We start from the raw sequence: 23669 nt of genomic DNA on the forward strand, positions 1-23669 counted from the left end.
ATGTACAAACTCCACACGGACAATGATCCAGAGCTGGGATTGAACCTGGGACCTCAGCGCCGTGAGGCAGCAGTGCTAACCACTGCAGCGTGCTGCCCCTGACAATATCCATTCTGATAACAAGAATCACAAAGAACACCACAGGAGAGTCTGAGGATCTCAACATCTCAATGGTCTTAAACATTCATTGGCCTCATTCTCATCTTTTGTAACTGAAAGGAATTTCCAGGGGCCTGTCCCAAGTTCAAGAAACCTCTCTGCTCCACAGGATATCCTTCTGGCTTCCAACGTTAGTTCAATGTTGCAGTTACTTTTCTCACTGGAGCAGGTTTGTCCAGGACTTTCCTTGCGCCCTGCGACCAATTGCTGAATTGCTGAAGCAGCTCTTTCCTTTTTTGATTGATCTTGTCCCTGGTGTTGAGAAGGTTGAGGGCTGATCTGATTGATGTGTTTATATTAGCAAGATCTTTGAAGGGAGATAGAGAGAAACTGGATAGAATTGTGTCAATGGAGCACAGTTTCTTACAGTAGAATGGCCACTTCCATCCTCTTGTTTTTGCCTTTTTCCACACGATTACAATTAAAGTTTAACATGCCAGCGGCTTGCACAGGAGACAAGTGTGACAACACAGCAGGGGTTGGGGAGAGGGTTGGGGGAGCTTGTCAATGGTGAAACCCACCATGAGTTAACAAGGTTTAGGCAGACTAAAAAACAAACCTCCTGGACAAACAAGCAGACCCAACATCACAGTCATAACCTTCCCGCCCAACTCCATCACCATTCACATAAGACTTATTGAGAGCACAAAGGTGGCAGCGGTGTTCATCAAATTTAAATTTCATGTGTACATCATCATTATTTGTTGAGATTAGTTCAGCCGGAGAGCTAAATGTACTGGCAAACCTCATGGTTGGCCCAACATGGCTGATATTTTTCTCATCCCAATTCTCCTGCCTTCTCCCCATAACCCCTGATCCCCTTATTAATCAAGAACCTATCGATCTCTGTCTTAAAGACACTCAGTGATTTGGCCTCCACAGCCTTCTGCGGGAAAGAGTTCCACAGATTCACCACCCTTTGTCTGAAGAAATTCCTCAGTTTTAAAGGATCGTCCCTTTAGTCTGAGAAGGTGTCCTCTGGTTCTAGGTTTTCCTAAAAGTGGAAACATCCTCTCCATGTCCACTCTAACCAGGCCTTGCAGTATCTTGTAAGTTTCAATAAGATCCCCTCCCATCCTTCTAAACTGCAACGAGTACAGACTCAGAGTCCTCAACCGTTCCTCATATGACACGTTCTTCATTCCAGGGATCATTCTTGTGACCCTCCTCTGGACCCTTTCCAAGTCCAGCACATCTTTCCTTAGATATAGGGCCCAAAAGGGCTCACAATACTCCAAATGGGGTCTGACCAGAGCCTTATACAGCCTCAGAAGTACATCCCTAGTCTTGTATTCTAGCCCTCTCCACATGAATGCTACTGAATGTTCATGTTAGTTTCCAGTATTGTACATGGGCTGTGCTGTCAGGCTCAGTTGACCCTTCTTCTTATGCATTTTGAAGAACATTGGGCGGGATTCTCCGAAAATGGCGCAATGTCTCCACGCGCCTGCCGGAAAACGGGCACAAATCACTCCAGACATTTTTCGAAAAGTCCAGAGTGATTCTGCGCCATTCAGGGGACTAGCAGGGCCCCAACGTGCTCCCCACAGCTGCTGCTGCGGATACGGGACCCTGCACTTTCGGCCGCGGGTCCGCGCATGCTTGCGGCTGTATTTGCGCCAGCCCCCGCGCAACATGGCGGAATTCTACCGGGGCCCGGCACGGAGGAACATAGGCCCCACTCGGAATGAGCACGCCTGCCAATCGGTAGCTCCCGATCACGGGCCTGGCCACCGTGGAGGCCCCCCCCCCCCCCCCGGAGTCAGATCTCCCCACCAGGACAGACACTGCAGGCGCGAGGCCGAGGTCCCACCAGGTGGGACCATACGCGAACGACACCGGCGGGACTCGGCGGAACTCGGCCCATCGAGCGCGGAACATTGCCGCGGGGGCCACTTTCAACGGCCCCGGACCAGCTCCGAGTCAATCGCGTGCGACTGGCGGCGACTCTCTGGTCGACAGAGAGTCATGTGCCGGCGTGGAGCCTATTTTGGGTAATTCATCGCCCCCGCGCCGAGCGCGATTTCGGAGCGGAGGGTCGGAGAATCCCGCCCATTGTCCGTGATTACTCTCAATGTGGATAATTGAAATGTTTGAGGTGAACTCAAATCCATGGAAGTTCTCTTATTAATCAACAGCCTGAGATGGGCCAACCTTTCGGCCTCTCGTTTTTAAATTTGATTGGCCTTCCCTACCCACTCACCCCCACCACACCCAGGATATCAGGCCCTTCCTACTTCAGGCCCCAAATCCAGCCTCTGTCCTCCCTTCGGTACCGCTTCCATTCCTCCGACCCCCAACCTTTCAATTCCAGTCCCCCAACCACACCCTTTACTCATCATCCCTGTCTCCTTCCAGCTGACGTTCTCTCGATCCCCTCCTTGTACTGCAAAGTTCAACAAGCAAAATGGTTGGCCTCAGACACAATTGCAAAATTGTGCCCAACTGATGCACACTATCTGTAAACGGGTGTGAACCATCAGATTCCCATCCCCATGCATCGCTGGCATAGTCATTAAGGTCGGGTGTTTTAACATAATGTGCATTTATGGCATGCAAGTGGGAACCTGATGTATGGGCAGCACGGTAGCACAGTGGTTACAAATTTGCTTCACAGCACCAGGGACCCGCTTTCGATTCTCGGCTTGGGTCACTGTTTGTGCGGAGTCTGCACGTCCTCCCTGTCTCTGCATGGGTTTCCTCCGGGTTCTCCGGTTTCCTCCCAGAAGCCCCGAAAGACGTGCTGTTAGGTGAATTTGACATTCTGAATTCTCCCTCAGTGTACCTGAACAGGCGCCGGAGTGTGGTGACTAGGGAATTTTCACTAACTTAATTGCAGTGTTAATGTAAGCCTAATTGTCACACTCATAAAGATTATTATTACAAACAGTGTGAGGCTCGACACACCTTAATACACCACTGACTTAACCTCTGCATCTCAACCTGCAGTCAGGGCATTGAAAGTTTGGCTCCCACACTAATTCAGTTATCCTGTACGAAATGTTTCACCCTCTTGCAGGATCCATAACATTCGCTGCACTGTTACTGCTAATGAGGGAATAAAGAAAAAGGGGACAGAAGGGGACTTATAGATACATAGAAAACAGGAGCAGGAGGAGGCCATTCGGCCCTTTGAGCCTGCTCCGGCATTTACATAGAATTTACAGTGCAGAAGGAGTGCAGATACATTAACGGTGTTTGAAAAGCATATTGACAAATACATCCTCTAAACTTTGCCCCAAGGACCTTCATAGAATTTACAGTGCAGAAGGAGGCCATTCAGCCCATCGAGTCTGCACCGGCTCTTGGAAAGAGCACCCTACCCAAGGTCAACAACTCCACCCTATCCCCATAACCCAGTAACCCCACCCAACACTAAGGGCAATTTTGGACACTAAGGGCAATTTATCATGGCCAATCCACCTAATCTGCACATCTTAGGACTGTGGGAGGAAACCGGAGCACCTGGAGGAAACCCACACACACACGGGGAGGATGTGCAGACTCCGCACAGACAGTGACCCAAGCCGGAATTGAACCTGGGACCCTGGAGCTGTGAAGCGATTGTGCTATCCACAATGCTACCATGCTGCCCAATTCATTATGATCATGGCTGATCATCCAACTCAAAAACCTTATCCCGTTTTCCCCCAATATCCTTTGATCCCCTTCACCCTAAGTGCGAGATCTAACTGCCTCTTGAAAACATACAGGGCGGGATTCATTGATCCTAAGGCAAAGTGTTGACGCTGTCGTAAACACCGTTGCGTTTCTCGACGGCATCAACACAGCCTCAGGAGCAGTGATTCTGACCGCGACAGGGGTCAGCACAGCACTGGAGCTACCCACGCCGGTCCAACTGCCGATCCCGGAGTCAGATGGGCGCCGCAGGTCAGCGCATGCGCAGTGGGTCCAGCGCCAACGGCGCATACACAGTGGGACAGGCGCGATTGCTGCGCATGCGCGGTGGCACCCTTCTCTGCAGCAGACCCGACGCAACATGGTGTAGGGCTACAGGGGCCGACGCGTAACAAAAGAGGCCCCCAGCTCAAGAGGCCGGTCCGGCGTTCGGTAGGCCCCGATCGCGGGCCAGGCCAAGACGGAGGCCCCCCCCCCCCCCCCCCCGGGGTCGGACCCCCCTCCCCCCACCCACCAGGCCACCCCTGGATCCATGAGCGCCGAGGTCCTGCCGGATAAGACCAGGTGTGAACGGCGCCGTCGTGACTCAGGTTTTTTTGTATGGCCGCTTGGCCCATCCCGAGCCGAGAATTCCTGGGAGGGCCGATAGAGCGGCCCTTGACCGGCGGCGCACCAACCGCGCCAGTGCCAATGGTGCCGATTTTCCGGTCTGCGCAAAATCGGTGGAATGGCGTTGGGGCGGCGTCTCGCAATTTGCGCCCGGCGATTCTCCGACCCAGCGTGGGCTGAGAGAATCCCGCCCACAATGTTTTAGCCTCAACAACTTCCTATGGTAATGAATTCCACAGGCCAACCACTCTCTGGGAGAAGAAATATCTCCTCATCTCTGTCCGAACTGGTCTACCCATATCCTCAGACTGGATGGGTCAAATGGCCAGCTTCTACACTGTAGGGATTCTATGATGAGCTTAAGATTGAAGTTGGACCATTCAAGATCGAAGTGAGGAAGTACGGATCTGGATTCATAAAATTACAGAAGCTCAGCACTGCAGAAAGAAACCATTCGCCCATCGAGTCTGCAATCACTCTCCGAAAGAGCACCTGACCTAGGCCTACTCCCCCACCCCATCCCCCTAGCTCAGGAACCCCAACTAACCTTTTGGGCTCTGAGGGGCAATCTAGCATGGTCAATCCATGTAACCGGCACATCTTGGACTGTGGGAAGAAACCGGAGCATCCAAAGAAAACCCAAGCAGACACAGGGTGAAAATGAAAACTCCACACAGGCAGTCACTGTTCCCTGGTGCTGTGAGGCAGCAGTGCTAACCACTGTGCCACAGTGCCACCCCAAAATGTTGTGAATGCGAGGGGATAATTGGAGCTTTCAAAAAAAACAGGAATTAGAAAATAGGATTAAATGGGTACTTTTTCGGGTTGGCAAACTGTAAATAGTGAACTTTTCTGTACTCATTAGCAGGATTTTGGCATCATTGGCTTGGCCAGCATATGTTGCCCATCCCTAATTGCCCTTGAGAAGGTGGTGGTGAGCTGTGTAAGAAGCTTTGGTGAGTTCCTGCAGTGCATCTTGTTCACATGGCTGCCATTGTGCTTCAATAGTGGAGGGAGTGAATGTTTGTGGAAAGGGTAGCAATCAGATGGGGTTGCTCTGTCCTGGATGGTGTCAAGCTTCTTGAGTGTTGTTGGAGCTACACTCATCCAGGCAACTGTTCCATCCCATTCCTGGTGGGCAGGCACTGGGCAGACAGGAGGTGAGTTACTCGGCACAGGATTCCTAGCTTCTGGCCTGCTGTTTAGTCCAGTTGAATTTCTGGTCAATGGTGTTGATAGTGGGGGATTCAGTAATGAAATGTCAAGGACCTCTAGTTGGAGGTGGCCATTGCCTGGAACATGTGTGGCACAAATGTTACTTTGCACCACAGAGATCATTGCTGGAGCCTCAACCATTTACAATCAATATCAAAGACATGGATAAAGGAACTGAGTTTGCTGAAGATACAAAAACAGGTAGAGAAAAAAGATGCTCAGAGTCTCACGTCAGTGATTGGGAAACTGCTGCAGAAGATTCTGAAGTAGAGGATCTATCTCCACTTGGAGAGGCAAGGATTGATCAGGGCTAGTCACCATGGCTTTGTCAGAGGGAGGTCATGCCTAAAAAATTTGATTGAATTTTTTGAGCATGCAACCAAGTGTATAGATGAGGGTAGTGCAGTTGATGTAATTTACATAGGTTTCAGCAAAGCCTTTGACAAGGTCCCACATGGGAGACATATTAAAAAGGCAAATGCACATGGGATACGTGTTTTGATGAGGTGGATTCATAATTGGCATAGCGTCGGAGACATGGGGTGATGCTTGCTGGCTGCTTTAGTGACTGGACGCCAGTGACCAGTGGTGTACCACAGGGATCTGCGCTGGATCCCCTACTGTTTGTCATTTATGCAAATGACATAGATGACTATGTGGGGGGTAGGATCGATAAGTCTGCAGATGACACAAAGATTGGCCGGGTGGTTTACAGTGAGGTTGAGTGCCTTGGGTTACAGGAAGATACAGACGGAATGGTCAAATGGGCGGATAAGTGGCAGTTGGAATTTAACTCTGAGAAGTGTGGGGTGATACATTTTGGAAGGAGTAATTTGACAAGGCAGTATACTATGAAAGGTCAGAAACTGGGAAGTTCCGAAGAACAAAGGGACCTTGGCATGTTTGTCCATAGAACACTGAAGACAGAAGGGTGGGTTAATAGGGTGGTGAAAAAGGCACATGGAACACTCGCTTTTATCAATTGGGACATAAATTTCAAAAGTAGGGAGCTCATGATAGAGCTGTATGGAACTTTGGTGAGGCCACAGCTGGAGTACCATGTGCAATTCTGGTTGCCACATTACAGGAAGGATGTAATGCATTGGAGAGGGTGCAGTGGCGATTCACCAGGGGCGAAATTCTCCGACCCCCTGCAGGGTCGGAGAATCGCCCGATGCCGGCGAAAATCCCGCCCCTGCCGTGGCAGAAATTCTCCGCCACCCGGGAATTGGCCGAAGTCCCGCCGCTGAGAGGCCTCTCCCGCCGCCGTGGTTTCAACCACCTCTGGTGGTGGCGGGATTGGCGGCGCGAGCGGGCCCCCGGGTTCCTGGGGGGGCGCGGGGCGATCGGACCCCCGCGATGGCCAGGCCCGCGATCGGGGCCCACCGATCGGCGGGCGGGGCAGTGCCGTGGGGACACTCTTTTTCTTCCGCCGCCACAGCCTCCACCATGGCGGAGGCGGAAGAGAATCCCCCAATGCGCATGCACCGGTGGTGACGTCAGCGGCAGCTGACGCACCGGCGCATGCGCGAACCGGCGAAGGCATTTCGGCCAGCCCCGGCGCCGGGCGGCAGGCGTCAAAGGCCATTGACGCCGGTTTTGGCGCCAGTCGGCATGGCGCCAACCACTCCGGCGTGGGCCTAGCCCCCAAAGGTGCGGAGAATTCCGCACCTTTGCAGAGGCCCGACGCCGGAGTGGTTGGCGCCACTCCGGGACCCCCCCCCCCCCCCCCCGGTAGGGGAGAATCAGGATGTTGTCTGGGATGGAACATTTAAATTTTCAAGAGAGGTTTGATAGGTTTGGATTGTTTTCGCTGGAGCAGAGAAGACTGAGGGTGACCTGATTGATGTCTATAAGATTATGAGGGGCATGGACAAGGCGGATAGGAACAGCTGTTCACTTAATTGAAGGGATAGTTCGAGCGTACAAAAGTTCAAAGTGAGGGGTAGGATGTTTATGGGGGATTTGAGGAAAACCTTTTTTACCCAGAGGGTGCTGACGGTCTTGAATCCACTGCCTGGGAGGGTGATAGAGGCGGGATGCTTCCCATCCATTTAAAAAGTACCTGGATGAGTACTTGGCACGCCATAACATTCAAGACTATGGGCCACATGCTGGCAAGTCAGTGATGTGGGCAGGTCAGTGACTTTCATGTATCGGTGCAGACTCGATGGGCCGAAGGGCCTCATCTGCACTGTAGTATTCTGTGATTCTGTGAAGTGGACATAAAGAAACTACAGAAGGATTTATATTAAATGAGCAGACAAAAAATTGGCAGATGAAATATACTGTGGGAAATATGAACTTGTCTATTTTGGCAAGGAGAACAGAAAGCCGAGAGAAACTGCAGAACCCTAGGGTAAAGAATGATCTGAGTGGTCTGATACATCTATCATAAAACACTGGTTCGCAGGTGCAGCTTGTGGTTAGGGAAGAAAATGGAATGCCAGTGTTTACTGTAACGGGGAATCGTGTATAAAAGTAGGGAAGTGTTACTGCAGCTAAATTATTTGTTTGAAAGGGGAGTAAATCAGGAGCTTAAGGGTAGTCATGCCAGGAGAGCTAACACTGGTGATATGCTCCTCCTGTGCTATGTGGCAAATCATAGAAGCTTCAGTTGTCCCTGGTGACCACATGTGCAGGAGGTGCATCCAACTGCAGCGACTGGCTAACCGCATTTCAGAGGTGGAGCTGAGGGCGGATTCTTGTGGAGCATCCGTGATGTGGAGCAAGTCATGGATAGCACGTTCAGTGAGGTGGTCACACCGCAGGTGAAGATTAAACAAGCAGAAAGGGCATGGGTGACCACCAGGCAGAATAGAGGAAGGCAGGTAGTGCTGTTATCCCCTCTGGCCACCCCTTCTTTCTAACTGATAGACCGCTTGGATACTGTTGGGGGTGATAACGGTGCAGGAGAAAGCAGTGGCAGCCAACTTCATGGCAGAATGGATGGGTCTGCTGAACAAGGTGGGAGGAGGAAGCATGGCAGGACCTTAAATTGCAAGGGGAACAGATGGGCATTTCTGCAGCCGCAAGAGACTCCAGGATGGTATGTTGCCTCCCTGGTGCCATGGTCAGGGATGTCACTGAATGGCTGCAGGGCATTCTTAGGGGGAGGGCAAACAGACAGATACCATGGTAAACATTGATACCAGTGATATGCGCAAATAAAGGATTAGGTCCTACAAGCAGAATTTAGTGAGTTCGGAAGTAGGTTAAAAACAGGACACAGAAAGTAATAATCTCTGGATTACTTCCGGTGCAACGTACTAGTGAGTATAGAAATAAGAGGTTAGTCCAGATAAATGTATGGCTGGAGAGATGGTGCAAGAGGAAGGGGTTTAGATTCCTGGAATATTGGGAACGTTTTGGGGGACAGTGGGACTTGTACAGGGAAGACAGGTTGCACCTCAACTGAAATGGGACCAGTGTCATCGTGGGGAGGTTTGCGAGTGCTGTTGGAGAGGGTTTAAAATAACATGGCAGGAGGCTGGGAAACTTAAAGAAAGTTCAGCAGGACGAGATGCACAGCCAAAATTAGATGAGACACCAAGTGGGTCAGGAAGGCACAGATGTTATAGGCCAGTTAAGTCACAGTTAAGGGACTTTGGAAAGATTGGATGGTATTTCTCTTAATTCAAGAAGTCTGATAAACAAGGCAGATGAGTTGAGGGCACAAATTAAAACATTGTATGATATAATTGCTGTCATGGTTGAGAGAAGGGCAGGATTGGCAACTCAATATTCCAGGATACAGGGGATGGGATTCGCTGTCGGATGACGCTGGAATCGGGAAACACGATTGGGCAGAGTATCGGTTCTGGCGGCGAATTCGTAACGAGCGCCGATTTTACACCAAACTCTATACAGATGGCGGCACGGTGGCTCAGTGTTTAGCCTCATGGCACTGAAGACCCAGGTTCGATCCCGGCCCTGGATCACTGTCCAAGTGGAGTTTACACATTCTCCCCGTGTCTGCGTGGGTCTCACCTCCACAACCCAAAAAGATGTACAGGGTAGGTGGACTGGCCACGCTAAATTGCCCACTTAATTGGAAAAAAAAGAATTGGGTATGCTAAATTTAGAATAAAAAAATATATATAAACAGATACATACCCTAGCCCCTATAACTAAACTGTGCCCTGCATCATTGCCAACCTAACTGGTTGCCAATCTAACGTTCTGGCCTTACAGTCCCTAATGCTACATCGAGGTGGATCCTCAGATGGTATATCAGGAGTAGAGGGGGTCTGCTGCGATTACTGTCCTGTGACCTGGGACCCCGTTGCTGGCCGTCTCCTGCTCCTGCATGCATTTGAACTCCTCCAAATGCATCTCCAGGATGGGCCTGTGTACTACTGGGACATCCCAGGTGGTGTGGTACCACCATATTCTGTGTGCTGCCCAGGAGGGTGGAGTCTGAGGTGCTGCAGTGTTCCAACACCTACCCCGTGGGAATCACCGGCACGGGCCCAATCACCACCTCCTCCCTGGAAGTGCCCGATGGTCCCCGAGATACTCCATTGGACAGAAATGCATTCGGAGCCATCCCTTGAGGCCAGTCCTGTAGACCCACTCTGGGCTTGACCAGGGTCTGCATGCTCGCTGCCATGGAGCACTGGGAGAGGACAATCATTGCCTGGGACTGCACCACATCACGTTGCGACTGTGCCACCACCGTGTGGGTCTGTGCCACGTCATCTAGTGACTGGGCCACCTCCCTCTGAGACTGGGCCACCTCCCTCTGGGACTTGGCTACCTCCCTCTGGGACTACGCCACCCAGCCCAGTGTCTGCAGCATGCTGGCCAGCGGAGAATCGGCGGATCGGTGTCTGAGTGGCATGGTGCGATTCGCGCTGGTCCTGGCGATGCTCCGGCCCGGCCCCGGCGTGAGAGAATCCCACCCTCTATTCCCGCAATGGGATTTCCCATTGAAGCCACACCACGCCAGCAGGTAACCCATGGGCAGGGGTGCGTTCTGGCGGGACTAGAGAATCCCACCGCCAGCGAATGGCAGGAGAATTCTGGCCAATGTAAATATTCAATTTCTGGCTAAATACTGTGACCACAGTTATACCTGGTAGGGTGTGAGCATGTACATAAGATATGATGGGTTCAAGTTTAGTTGGCATTACTAGATTTGTGAGCCTGACTTTTACGGGAACACAAGGGTTAAGGGAGTGAAAAATTGTTTTCAGCAAACAGAAATCAGAATGAAATGTCTTGTATCCTGAGTTTGTATTGTATTCCTGAGGCTCGAATAGAAAATAGGCGATTAAAATTGGGCATTAGGGATTAAAGGCAAACTTTACTAGTGGATAAAACGATTTTTGTTGGACCGTGAGGAAGTGGTTAATGGGAAATGATCAAATCCAACACATACGATTTCTGGACACCCTCAAAGAAATGCCTCTTTTATTAGTGTCTTATAGTAATGGCATTGATAGCCAAATTCAGCATAGTACAGTTTTGAAATATGCTGATGACATTAACATTTATTTCGAAGGTAAGAAAAGCAATCCAGGGCTTTCGAATGCATTCCTCCAGAGTGAACTCTCTACTATGTTGCAGGGTCCGAGGACTGGCAACTCACCTTTAATGTGGCAAAATCCTGTTTTCCATTTTGACCGCAATTATTCTAGTTCACAGTATCATATCGATGGCCAGCCTTTAGCACATTGAAAAGGATTTGGGCATGACTGTTCTAAGTAATTTGAGGGTTACGAATCGTGTGGCCCCTGGCAATACAGCGGGCAGAAAATGTTTTACGAGTGCTGAATTCATATTTTTTGAGTTGTGATGTTAGTGTTTATCTTAAACTCTATAAGCAGCTGGTACGCCCACATCTGGAGTATGCATCCACAGTTTGGAATCCACACTTTCAGAGAAATATACAGCTTACAGAGAGAGTGCAAAAAGTGATACCAGTAAAATGGAAGGCATGAGGGGTATACCTTATGAGGAGTGTTAAGATTTCTTGAATTACAACCTTTAGAGAAGGGAAGATTGATTTTTGATTTAAGTTCATAAATTGATACATGGCCTTACTATCTCTAAGCCTGAGAAGTTCCCTGCTTGAGATTATAGCATTTAAAGTATAAAGTACAGAAATTTGGTTCTCGTCTTGATTTTCATGAAAAAAATTATTTTACATAGAATGGTAGATACTTTGGAATTATTTGCCTGATTTTGTTGTGGGGCTGAAAATGTAATGACTTTTCGAAGACTTGTTATAAACAGTGTGGTTTCTATGTCTGGTGTTGCTGTTGATGTTCTTGTTCTTTAATACTTTTCCTTTGTGCTCTGTACTGTATGTCAATGAAGAGAAATAAAACTTAAAAAGCCAACAATTAAGAGAAGTCAGTTATGTGTTGGTTTTTATTACACACATTTCAAGGATGTAAATATCAATGATTATCAAAACACTGACAGGATGAACATCACCGAGAGAATCTTGAAACTTCTTCTGATCTGTTCAGTTATCATTACAGTCAGGGGAACGAGGGTGCTTGAAACAGTGTTCATGAAACCTTGAAGTGATGCTTATCAAACATGTGAATTTCTAAACATCTTTGGGAGTTGTCAACACGAATAGTGAATGAACAAAAGGTTGTAATCACAGGAAGTGGGCGGCACGATGACACAGTGATTAGCATTGCTGCCTCACAGCGCCAGTTCAATTCCGGCTTTGAGTGACCGTCTGTGAGGTGTTTGCACATTCTCCCCGTGTCTGCATGGGTTTCCTCCGGGTGCTCCGGTTTCCTCCCGCAGTCCAAAGATGTGCAGGTTAGGTGGACTGGCCATGATCAATTGTCCCTCAGTATCCAGGGATGTGTAGGTTAGGTGCGGTTACAGAGATGGGAAGGGGGAGTGGGCCGAGGGATGGGGCTGTTTCAGAGGGTCAGTGCAGACTCGATTGCCCAAATGGTCTCTTTCTGCACTGTAGGGATTCTATGGTTCTAAACAATGGTTCTTTGGGAAACAGGCTATTGGGAATAAAATTAAGTCTGCAATGACTAGAAATGAGTCAATGACAAGGCTTAGAATGTGGAAGCAAATGGTGTGTATGCAGAGGAGGAGCGTTTTAAAGGCAGGGGATGGGGGGATAGAAAAAGATAGTGAACATGCACAGTGATTGATTGCACAATCACTGATCCTAGTGACAGCATGCACAAGGGGAGACCAAAGGTCAATCCTGAATATAAGGTGGTCTCTTTCCTTTGCTCAGCATTGCAGTTGAGATAGTGTGGCCAGCTAGCCGAAAAGATCCCACTTGAGCGATTCATCAGTGCTCAGTAGAGGCACATGCCTGCTGCCCTTGGCATAGGTTGCCACTGCCAAATTGTTGCTACCAACCAACCCAGCAGTGCCAACATGGAACTGCCAACCTGTGACAGGAGGTAATGCCAGGGGCAGATCCTAGTGGGAGCCCCATGGGGATGGGGTGGGGGGCTGCGCCTATGCGTGGTAGATGGGGGAGGAAGCTGTGTGTGGGGTGGGTGGGGTGTGCCAGCACTGAAAGTCGGCGAGGGTGCGGGGTGGGAGGAAGTGCCAGAAATGAACTTTGAGGGCGGAGGTGTGGGGGCGAGGTTGACGACAAAGCTAGAGAACAGACTGAAGGAAAGATAGTGTGAGTGAGAGCAGATCATAGTTAATGTAATAGTGTCGAGATTAGTAGTAGCTGAGTGTAGATTATGTGATTATTATCAACTGTTTTATATCAGTGTAAGTGTCAAATCCAATTAAGCAGTGTTAATAAATTTATAGCTTTGTTCAATTTAAAGCTATTTGTGGTCTTTGTGAACATTACGCTAACTATCCTAAAATTACCAAACAAAAAACACCACAACTACCTTGACAACACTGTGTGCGGCTGATTGAGAGACACCGCTAAATCCCTCATTGAGCCCTGAAATTAATCAGAGGCGTAGATGTTGAGGTTAACAGTGATCTTTAATGCTGCCAGCATGGGGTGACACTACCCCACCACCACCACTCCTTGCATGAGGAGACATTTCGGGACCTGTCATGTCTCAAATTGATGTCAGTGTGTCCCTTGTGGAATGTGGAGGTGAAGCAATTAATCTCGGACATGTGGAGGTGGAAGGTGTGCTGTCTGTATACTCTAACCACTGGTAGATGTATCCTTGGCAGCCCCTCCCCCCCCCGCCCCCCTTTCCGTGGCCTTCCTGTTGGTCCTGCACCAACTGAGCACATGCCTCTTCTCTTACAGGTCTCTGTCTGAGACGGTGTCCATGCTCACCTTTCCCCCTCTCCATCCTGTCCCTCTCGTCCTCTTCAGAAGCGGCCCCACCAGCAGAGTACACTTTCCCTATTGGTTCAGTGGCAGGGGATCAATGCCTTGCAAATTATGGAACACTGTCCTCCAATCCTCAAGAAACCCTTTCAGGGAAGTCCTGAAATGCTGAAAGTCACGCCTCAAATTCTAAACAATAGCTGGGAACTCAAGCAAAACTCTACCCTCACACACTGCAAACTCTACAGAGAAACTGCTCTGGGGCCTTTTACCCCACCCTTGGATGAGGAAATTAAAAAACATAATGGGCACCCACCCATTTTCCTCGTGTGACCAGCTAAAATTAGCCCAGGCAGCGTGAAATTGCTGTGGGTTGGACTTTTAATTCAAGACAGAGTTGGACAGATTTTTGTCAGACAAGTGAGTCTCGGACTATGGGGCCAAATGGGGAAGTGGAGTTGAGACCACAACCAGATCATGGATTGATAGAGTCCCTGCAGTGCAGAAGGAGGCCATTTGACCCATCAGGTCTGCACCGATCCTCCAAAAGAGCACCCTCACTCCCCTGCCCGAAGCCTGTAACCCCAGTTAACCTGCACATTTTTGGACACTAAGGGGCAATTTATCATGGCCAATCCACCTAACCTGCACATTTTTGGACACTAAGGGCAATTTATCATGGCCAATCCCCCTAACCTGCACATCTTTGGACTGTGGGAGGAAAGCGGAGACTCAGAGGAAATCCACGCAGACACAGGGATTTTGCCCATACTCCACACAGTCACCCAAGGCCAGAATCAAACAAGGGTCCCTGGCTCTGTGAGGCAGCAATGCTAATCACTGTGCCACCCTGACATCAGTCTTGATTACCAACCTTACCGCAAGTGCACAAGAATTAGGAGCATAGAACTTTGAACTCGGAGTAGGCTATTCAGTCTTTAAAGCCTGCTTCAATATTTTTAATTCTTGTGCACTTGCGTTTGCTGAGTAATCGTATCAAGGAATGACGGATAAGCCATAAACTAAGGCCTCTTAAGAAAGGCTTTCCCAAGGACCCACTCGATTGTCTGACTGGTTTCTTGAGGCAGTGATAATCGAGAAAGCTACGTATTTGGACCCATAATGAGAACAGGAGGGGAGTGTTTGTAAAAAAGGTTGGTAATTCAGGGGAAAACACATGGAAAACATGCACAGGGATGATCCAAGATGGCATGGCTGGATAACATCAGAACATGGACTGACCTCTTTATGGGACAGGCAGTGAGGCTAGAAATCAATGGAGAAAGATTGCTTATGGTGCAGCCAGATTTGGAAAGAATGATGGGTGAAAGACAAGACACAAAGCTACGGTAGGTAAACGGGATTGAGGTATTGATCAACCATGATCTAATTGAATGGCAGAACAGACTCAACATGCCTCTCCTGTTTCTCCCGTTGACACATTGCTCCATACCTGGATCACCTGGATTTTCTGGTAAGTGCTGCCACAGTTAGCCTGAAAATCTGGAATGTCTTCAGTTCACAGGTCCTGCATTCCTTAAGTTTCTGCTATTAACCTGCCTGAAAGCCTTGGAGAGCTCATCTCAGAAATATCTTTGAATAGAGAGCAGATGTCTGAGTGCCTGCGGTTCATTTCTCTGGTCTAAATTTTTTAGTCAGTCTCTTGGGTCTCTCTCAAATCTCACTCTGACTGGGACACTAATGTTTCAAACCTCAGATTGAAGATTTGGATCAGTGGAGTTTAGAAAGATTGAAGATTACATTAACTCTTCATCAAAAGAAAAAAAGACAGGGCTTTTGAAGGACATGGTTTGCTGAGAAGTAAGATAAAGGGGAATCAGACAGATTGAGGAGGTAGCGGGCTGGATTTTCCAGTCCTTCCCACCGGCAGGGTCTTCTAGTCCCACCAACGATGCCCCTCAACCTGTGCAGCGGGTTCCCCGGCGGTGCGAGGGCTGAGCCGCACAAAATGGCATAAGCATCAACGGAACCGGAAGATCCCGCAGGCAGCTAATGGCGAACTGCCTTCACCAGGGGATAACACGCCACGAGGGGGGGGGGGGGGGGGGGGGGGGGCAGAAGATCCCACTCACAAGTAAATTACTTGTCTGGCTGGTTATTTATCAATTGTTTATGTTGATATTAATGGGGCTTAACTGTTAGCACCTCATTGCTAAGCACATTTGATTGGGGTAGGACACTGCTATTCATGGTGCTTTTATGCCTGACTCCCAAAGTAATTGATCTACTTGGAACTCAGTCACAATAGGGACACTGTCAGGAAGATAATGGAAATGTTTCAGAGTTACTTTCAAATCATTCCTGAAGAGGCAAACATCCCACCAATCCATGATAGTCTCAGTGGCCAACTGTTATGTATCAGGGAATATATTGTCGAGAACCCTCTTGTGAATACTTGTTGGACTCTTGATTCCTTTAAATTCCTGTTCTTTTGGCTGTTATAATTCCTGCACCTGGACATTGCTGTGGCCTACATCTTGAATTTAAAAACCAGTAGCAGGATGTATTCCGACATCAGCGATGGCCCATTTTGACAGGCTTGGCCAGCAGACAAAATTTCAGTCTTGATTTTCCTTGAGACAAAGCTGGAGTAGGCTTTAAGTTCTCTCTGCCTGAAAGGGGTGGATCTCTCTGGAAAACCCCAGATGGAGGCTCTGTTTGCACCTCAGCTGAGCTGGGAGGCATTCTCTGTGAGACTGTTTCTCTAAGTCAGGCTTTTGTTTGTCGCTGCAGATGTCAGCAGAATCCTTTTGGACCTCTGTCCTAGAAGGGGTGAAATTCTCTCTCAAATCTGAGCAGGAACTTCCTTCAGGTAAACAGAGCAGCTAGTGTGGAACTTTCCGGATACCTCAGATTCCGCCCCAGATTTTTTTTTAAACTTCAGCATCGGTGGCAGTGCTTCGCCCGATGTAGAACATAGAACAGTACAGCACAGAACAGGCCCTTCGGCCCTCGATGTTGTGCTGAGCAATGATCACCCTACTCAAACCCACGTATCCACCCTATACCCGTATCCCAACAACCCCCCCCCCACCTTACTTTTAAGGACACTACGGGCAATTTAACATGGCCAATCCACCTTGCTGTTGGTAATTTGGACATTCTGAATTCTCCACCTGTGTACCTGAACAGGCGCCGGAATGTGGCGACTAGGGGCTTTTCACAGTAACTTCATTGCAGTGTTAATGTAAGTTTACTTGTGACAATGAAGATTATTATTATTTTGCTGTGCACCGCACTGACTGCCCTCAGTGGCCCGCGGTTGAGCAGTGACACCAGCCGTATGGGTGCCCCCACCCCACCACCCCCACTCTCCAGCTCACACCCTCCACCCCACCATTCCAGCATTCCACCTCCATCCGCCAGACCACCAACTCCACCCCCAGCAACCAACCGGCACCCGCCGGCAGGGCAGTATGCGGTCCACCCAAGGGCAGCAGCCACAGAAGCCCCTGCAGGGGGGGTGCCAGACAGGAGCTATGGAGCGTACTGTGGCATGGGTAGCACCCAGCCAATGGTATCCCTGGCAACAGGGATGGGCGGCAGGGCCAGAGTCCCTCATGGTGCCAGATACCGTCGGGGTCAGGCGTGCGGAGGGATGGGTGTGGAGGGATTCGGGTGTGGGCCTGAGGGTGAGAGGGGTCATGCGCGGGCAGAGTCTGCAGTGCAGATCAGGGCCACCATGTAGCCGGATGGAGGGGAGTGGGGGTGCTGGTGGTGGAGTGGGGATGGTTGTGGGGGTGGTTGTACACATGCCATGGGTCTTACTTGCTGACCTGATGCCGACCACCGCCTCGGTGACTCTCCTCCCTCTGGTCACGCAAAGTCCAGTGCCTGCTGCTCTGCTGTGGTGAAGGACCTCAGGTAGGAGGTCCCCCTCCAGTCTTTTCAATGTCCCGGCCTGTGGTTGTGCAGAGTAACACTGGCTGTATGGGTGCCCCCACCCCTAAGGCCCCCGCTCTCCAGTTCCCATCCTCCATCCCACCAACTCCACCTCCACCAGTCGGCCGCCACCCAACGGTGGGGCAGCACATGGCCCACTCAAGGGCAGCGACCACTGACGGCTGTGGGCCACCTTCTCCTTGGGGGGGGTGGTGGGGAGTTGTCTGAAGAGACAGAAAATGCACAGTGTTGGATTAATGCAGTGCAAAGGGTGGGTAATTGGCGGCCTTTGTGGCCAGGGCACCCGACCATCACGGCTGGCATGGTTGCTGCCACTTGGTACAGGTTGGGGGTTAAGTCACCCTCCAGTTGGGGGGTGGGGGGAGGATTGCAGGTGTGTGGTTGGTGTCAGGGGCATGGTGCTGCCTACTCACCCTGGCTGCTTTGAGGAAGACATGCAGTTTTTTCCAGCACTGCTGTCTGGCCCATGGAGCACACAACCTCTGCCACCTCTATCTAGGCCTGGTGAATGACGGCGGCTGGCAACCTCCTTCCCACCCTGGGGTACAGAGTAGCCAGCCTCTCCTCCACGGCGTCCAGCAGGGTCTCGGTTTCAGCGTCTGTGAACCGGAGTTCCACTCCTCTTGCTGTCATCTTGTTGGCTAGAATGAGTTTGTGTGGGGAGTGGAGTGCTTGTATGCGGCTTCAGCTTGTCGAGTGTCAATCCAGACCACGGCAAATCCGACACCAGTTTTCATTGGAATCAATCTTGTTCCACATGGCACCATTATTAGCCCATTAACGGCCGATGAATTGGTCCGGGATGGCCCTAATTTTGCTGTTGTAGAAGTTCATCAGTTCTATCTCGGTGTCAACATTTAGGGTGGGATTCTCCGTTGTCCGATGCTGAAATCATGTTCGGCAATCGGGCCGAGAATGGGCTCCGTGCCCAAATCGGGGCCGGCATCGGTTTGACGCCGCTCAGCCATGCTTCGCCCCCTCCATTGCCAAGGCCTGCACGGTAGCCACCTTGCTGTGCAACTCATTGATTGCCCACCATGGCCTCTTGAGCAACACCGGTTGTATGGGTGCAAACACACCACCCTAATTCCTGCCTCCATCCTACCAACCCACCCCCCATCCACAACCGGGCACCACCACCAGTGGGGCACCACAGCCACCCAAGCTTAATGCCCATGGTAGCTCCTACAGGATGGCATCAGACAGGGGCCGCAGAGCTTACCTCTGACATAGGTAGCACCAGCCACTGGTACCCCTATCAGCAGCAATGGGTGCCAGGGCCGGATGCCCCCCCGGTGCCGGGAAAGGGTGCGTTATGGAGGGCCGGGGGAATGGCCGGGGGTGGGGGTGGTGTTGGGCGGAGGCTGGGGGATGGGGGTGGTGTTGGGCGGAGGCTGGGGGATGGGGACATGCGGTGTCAGGGGCTGCAGAGTAGGCAGGGGCCACTGTGCAGCCTGTTGAATCTGGGTGGGCACGGGGGTAAACACCATGCTAACATGTCGGCCCATGTCAGCAATGGGTACCCTCCCTCCCTCCTCTTCTCTTCTTTTTGTGGTTTCTCCACCTATCCTCCGTATCCTCCCCCTCCCCCCCCCTCCCCATCGCTAATTTGTTTTTTTATTCGTTGCTGGCCTCGAACAGGTTTTGGAACAGGCCGACAAACAGCCCCCAAGTATCCAGGAAGCCTTCCTCTGACCCTCGGTTGCCATACTTAATCTTCCCCAGGTGGAGAAATTCCGAGAGGTCAGCGAGCCAGTCTGCAGCTGTGGGTGGTGCTGTCGATCACCAGCTGAGCAGGATTCTCCGGCGTGCGATTAGGGAAGCGAAAGCGAGGGCGCTGGCCCCCTTCCCTGTGTGTAACTCTTGCTGCTCCGATACCCTGAAGATTGCCACTATTGGGCATGGCTTCACCCTCACCCCCACAACCTTGGAATTTGCCTCAGAGAAGGCTGTCCAGAACCCAGAAAGCTTGGGGCAAGCCCAAAACATGTGGGTGTGGTTGGCCAGGCCCTTCTGGCACCGCTCACATTTGTCCTCCACCTCCGGGAAGAACCTGCTCATTCGGGTTCTGGTCCGGCGCGCTCTGTGCACCACTTTGAGCTGCATTAGGCTGAGCCTTGCGCAGGAGGAGGTGGAGCTCACCCTGCTCAGTGCTTCACTCCAGAGTCCCCATCCCACCTCTGTCCCCGGTTCGTCCTCCCATTTTTGTCTGGTCTCGTCCAATGGTGTTCGAGCTCTGTCCAATAACTGTTCGTATATTTTCCTACATGGCCCCCCTGTTTGCTGCTTGTGCCTATTGGACTTGAATTTAACGGACCAGGCCCTTTATATCGTGGAAGCTGGGTGTTATGCTGCAGCGTGGCTGCTAGCTCCTCACCGGGTACAGGATCGGTGAGGGGGCAGCGCAACTTTTTTCATGTAAAAGGCCACAGTTTCTCTGCACTCAGCCTCAGAAACAGAGGATCTAGCGCATAATTGTTTCTGTTTAATGTCAGTAATCCCCCTTGAGCGCAGAGCTGATGGTGGCTGCTTCTCGCCCATTTTACTCTGCATCCGTTTTTAATATCACCGTTGATTTCCTCCTTGGTGAAGTCATCCTCAGTTGGGATCAGAAAATATTTCATTTTATTCTGCTTGATGTGTTTTATGGGGATGAGTGAAACTCAGATTTTATTATTCTCCGGATCTGGAAAGTCATGTCAGTTCCCTGACCTCCAAGCTGTATCCCTTGTGTTCCTGTTGTATTCCTATCATGTAAGCATAATAACGCATTCACTCATGAGGCTGTGGGCTGCAGCCATATTCCCAGAGCAGGAACGTTATTACCTAACATGTCAGTCACCCATAAATAACTCCAAAGATTGATTTCCCAATTAAAAACAGACAGTGCTTTGCTTGTCCCACAAAGGTTAGTTTCGGTTTAGTTGCATCAGTCTGTCAATACTGCTCACTGTGTTTTATTTATTATTTTCTCCCTTCTCGTCCTGAATACTGGTTACTGTGCCGACAGAGTCTTAACCAGGCCCACTCAGGTACTATTTGCACCCTTTGACTTTGAAACCTACCTCATTGGCAGCGAGCAGGATGGGAGGCCGGCTGATTAATGGTCCTCTTCCTAACACCCTGAGTGTCCTGAGATCAAGTGTGCCCCGCCAGCTCAAATGAACTATCTCAGCACAGACTGGGATCTTCCTGGGCTTTGTGACTCAGTCACCCACTGGGTAGTGCATCAAAGGACTGAAATATTATTCATAGATTAGGCACGGTCCATCTGAACAATAGCCCGCTCTCATGTGGGCTAGTGAGGGGGTTTAGTCCCCCACTTCTCAGTCCCAGGGGCTATGCTGTGGTCTAGCATTAACCAAAAAGGTCAGATCCTTCTTCATTGAAAAATCACTGAATAGTAAGCCAATAACAGCACTGTGTCGGGGACGGCAGCATGAGAGGTGTCTCCCTGTGCTTCTGAGTGCATACATGCAGCATTGTGCCGATCTTGTGTGGCCAGGCCATTCATGTTAGGAACACACACACAGGCGCACACACACACACACACACACACACACACACAGGCGTACACGTACACACGAACACAGGCGCACACACACACACAGGTGTGCACACACACACACACACACACACACACACACACAGGCGTACACACACGCACACACACACACAGGCGCACACACACACACAGGCGCACACACACACACAGGCGTACACGCACACACACAGGCACACACTCTGCTGCCTAAACCTTTAATCAATCATAGAACCTTCTTTACTGCAGACTTTTAAAGATGACAGGTTGACAAATGCAAACACATAAGCAGGATTGTATGGCAGTCACATTCAGCTAGATTATAATAAATATAGTGAGAATCATTGCAAAGATCTATAAACCAATTACTAAGACAGAGTAAGAGAGAAGCCAGTGTCAGTAGCATTGACTCTATGAAATAAATGGAAGATCAGTTAAGTAAGGGAGACTTACACAATTTCTGGGTTTAATATCATGCCCTTGTTGAGAACAGTTACAGTTGCACATGGATGGCCTCCAACATTTGGAATTTTTAAATGATGAGCTTCGAACCCCAAGCTGCAGTCAGTCCAGAGAGATTAAGGTGTGTTATTGATGCTCTCAGATGACAAATCCTTCAACCCGTGTGTGAGATTGTGTAGGATGGGCTACTGCCAACCGGGACCACCTCCCTTCATGATCTTGTAGACGCCTCCCAACAACCTACTTTGCTGAGGGCTCCAACAGCGTCATCATCTAAGCTTCAAACCAGCAAGCTGCAGGGGGAAGCTTGGTTGGCAGGCCACATCTCGCCTGCTAAATGTAACCGAGGCCTGAGATTGAAAATCACTGTGGCGGCTGGTGGGGTTGGCAGTGGGAGTGCCTATTCACCACTGACACAAAGGGTGAAATTCTCCCAAAGGGAGACAAAGTGCCGACGCCGGAGTGAAACCCGGAGTGTTTCACTCCGATGTCGGAGGCAGCTCCTTGCCCCCTATTCTCTCCCCCCCCCCCCCCCCCCCCCCCCCCCGGGAGGCTAGGAGCGGTGGCGCGTAAATCTTGCGCGCCGGGCATTGACGCTTGCGTCAAAGCGGCGCCGCCTGAATGACGCGGCCGGCGGCGCCTGAATGCGCGGTTGCCGTTATTACCTCCGCTTCCCCGCAAGACATGGAGGACTGGTCTTGCGGGGCGGGGGAGGGAACTGAGTGTGTCTTTCAGAGACGCCGGCCCGACGATCGGTGGGCACCGATCACGGGCCAGACCCCTCCTGAGCACCCCTATAGTGCTCGATTCTCCCTCCGCCCCACACAGGCCCCACACGCAGCGGTCACACGCTGTTCACACTGGTAGCGACCAGGTGTAGTTGGCGCCGGCGTGAACCGGCCGGATTCGGCAGGCCGCTTGGCCCATCCGGGCCGGAGAATCGCCGCTCGACCGGAGCGGCGCTTCTCCGAGCGGCCTGTCGCAAAACGCGACACGCCGTTTTGGGGAGGAGGGGGGTGGGAGAATCGCGTGTGGATGCCAGGGCGGCGTGGCGTGATTTGCCCGGCACTCCTGCGATTCTCCCACCCGGCGTGGGGTCGGAGAATTGGCCCAAAGTGTGTCGTTTGTTTTTTTTGTGTGGGAAAGAATTTCCTGATACCACTCCTTTATCCATTTCTGAAGCACAACTCAATGGAAAAAATTCAAAATCGGCTTTTGGGCGTGTTTGGCGGGGTGCTTGCAATGGCCGCCCTGGCGAGATTGCAGCCCATATTCAACGGCACTTGGTGCCAAAAATGAGCTCCCACGAGTTTCTCAACATTACTGGCTCCCTCGCTGTCTGATTTACCCTACTCGCACCTCACTAACTCGCCGCTAACAAGGGAGAAGTGCTTTTAAATGCTCTCTCGCCACTCACTCCCATCAACACACAAGTCCGGCACATCGCTTTGGGGATGCCGACCTGGCCAAGCTTCTCTATGTTGTCGATGAGGGGTGGGCCATCCTGTTTCCTGAGGGGGTCGGATGACCAGCAGCAGGGTCAGCAATGTCGCCAGGGAGTCGGTGGCAGTGGTTGCTAGTTCGGGCAGCATGACCAGGCGGATCAGGGTCCAATGTAGGAAGAAGGCAAATGGCCTCCATCTAGCTGCAAGGGTGTTACCACATCTCTCCTGGCATCAGTTCCGCCTGCCACCCCTCAAATTCCCAAACTCTCCCCTCCACCCCCCCCTACAAATCACTAGCTGACACCTCACACCTCTTCCCCAACAACCAATCTTCCTGTTTGTTGCCCAGAACTCCCTGGCACCCACCAGCACAACCCCTTCATGTCCAGGTGCAGTGCCCACACATGCGACTGACTAT

This window comes from Scyliorhinus canicula, chromosome 1 (assembly GCF_902713615.1).
Source record: "Scyliorhinus canicula chromosome 1, sScyCan1.1, whole genome shotgun sequence".
NCBI lineage: Eukaryota > Metazoa > Chordata > Chondrichthyes > Carcharhiniformes > Scyliorhinidae > Scyliorhinus > Scyliorhinus canicula.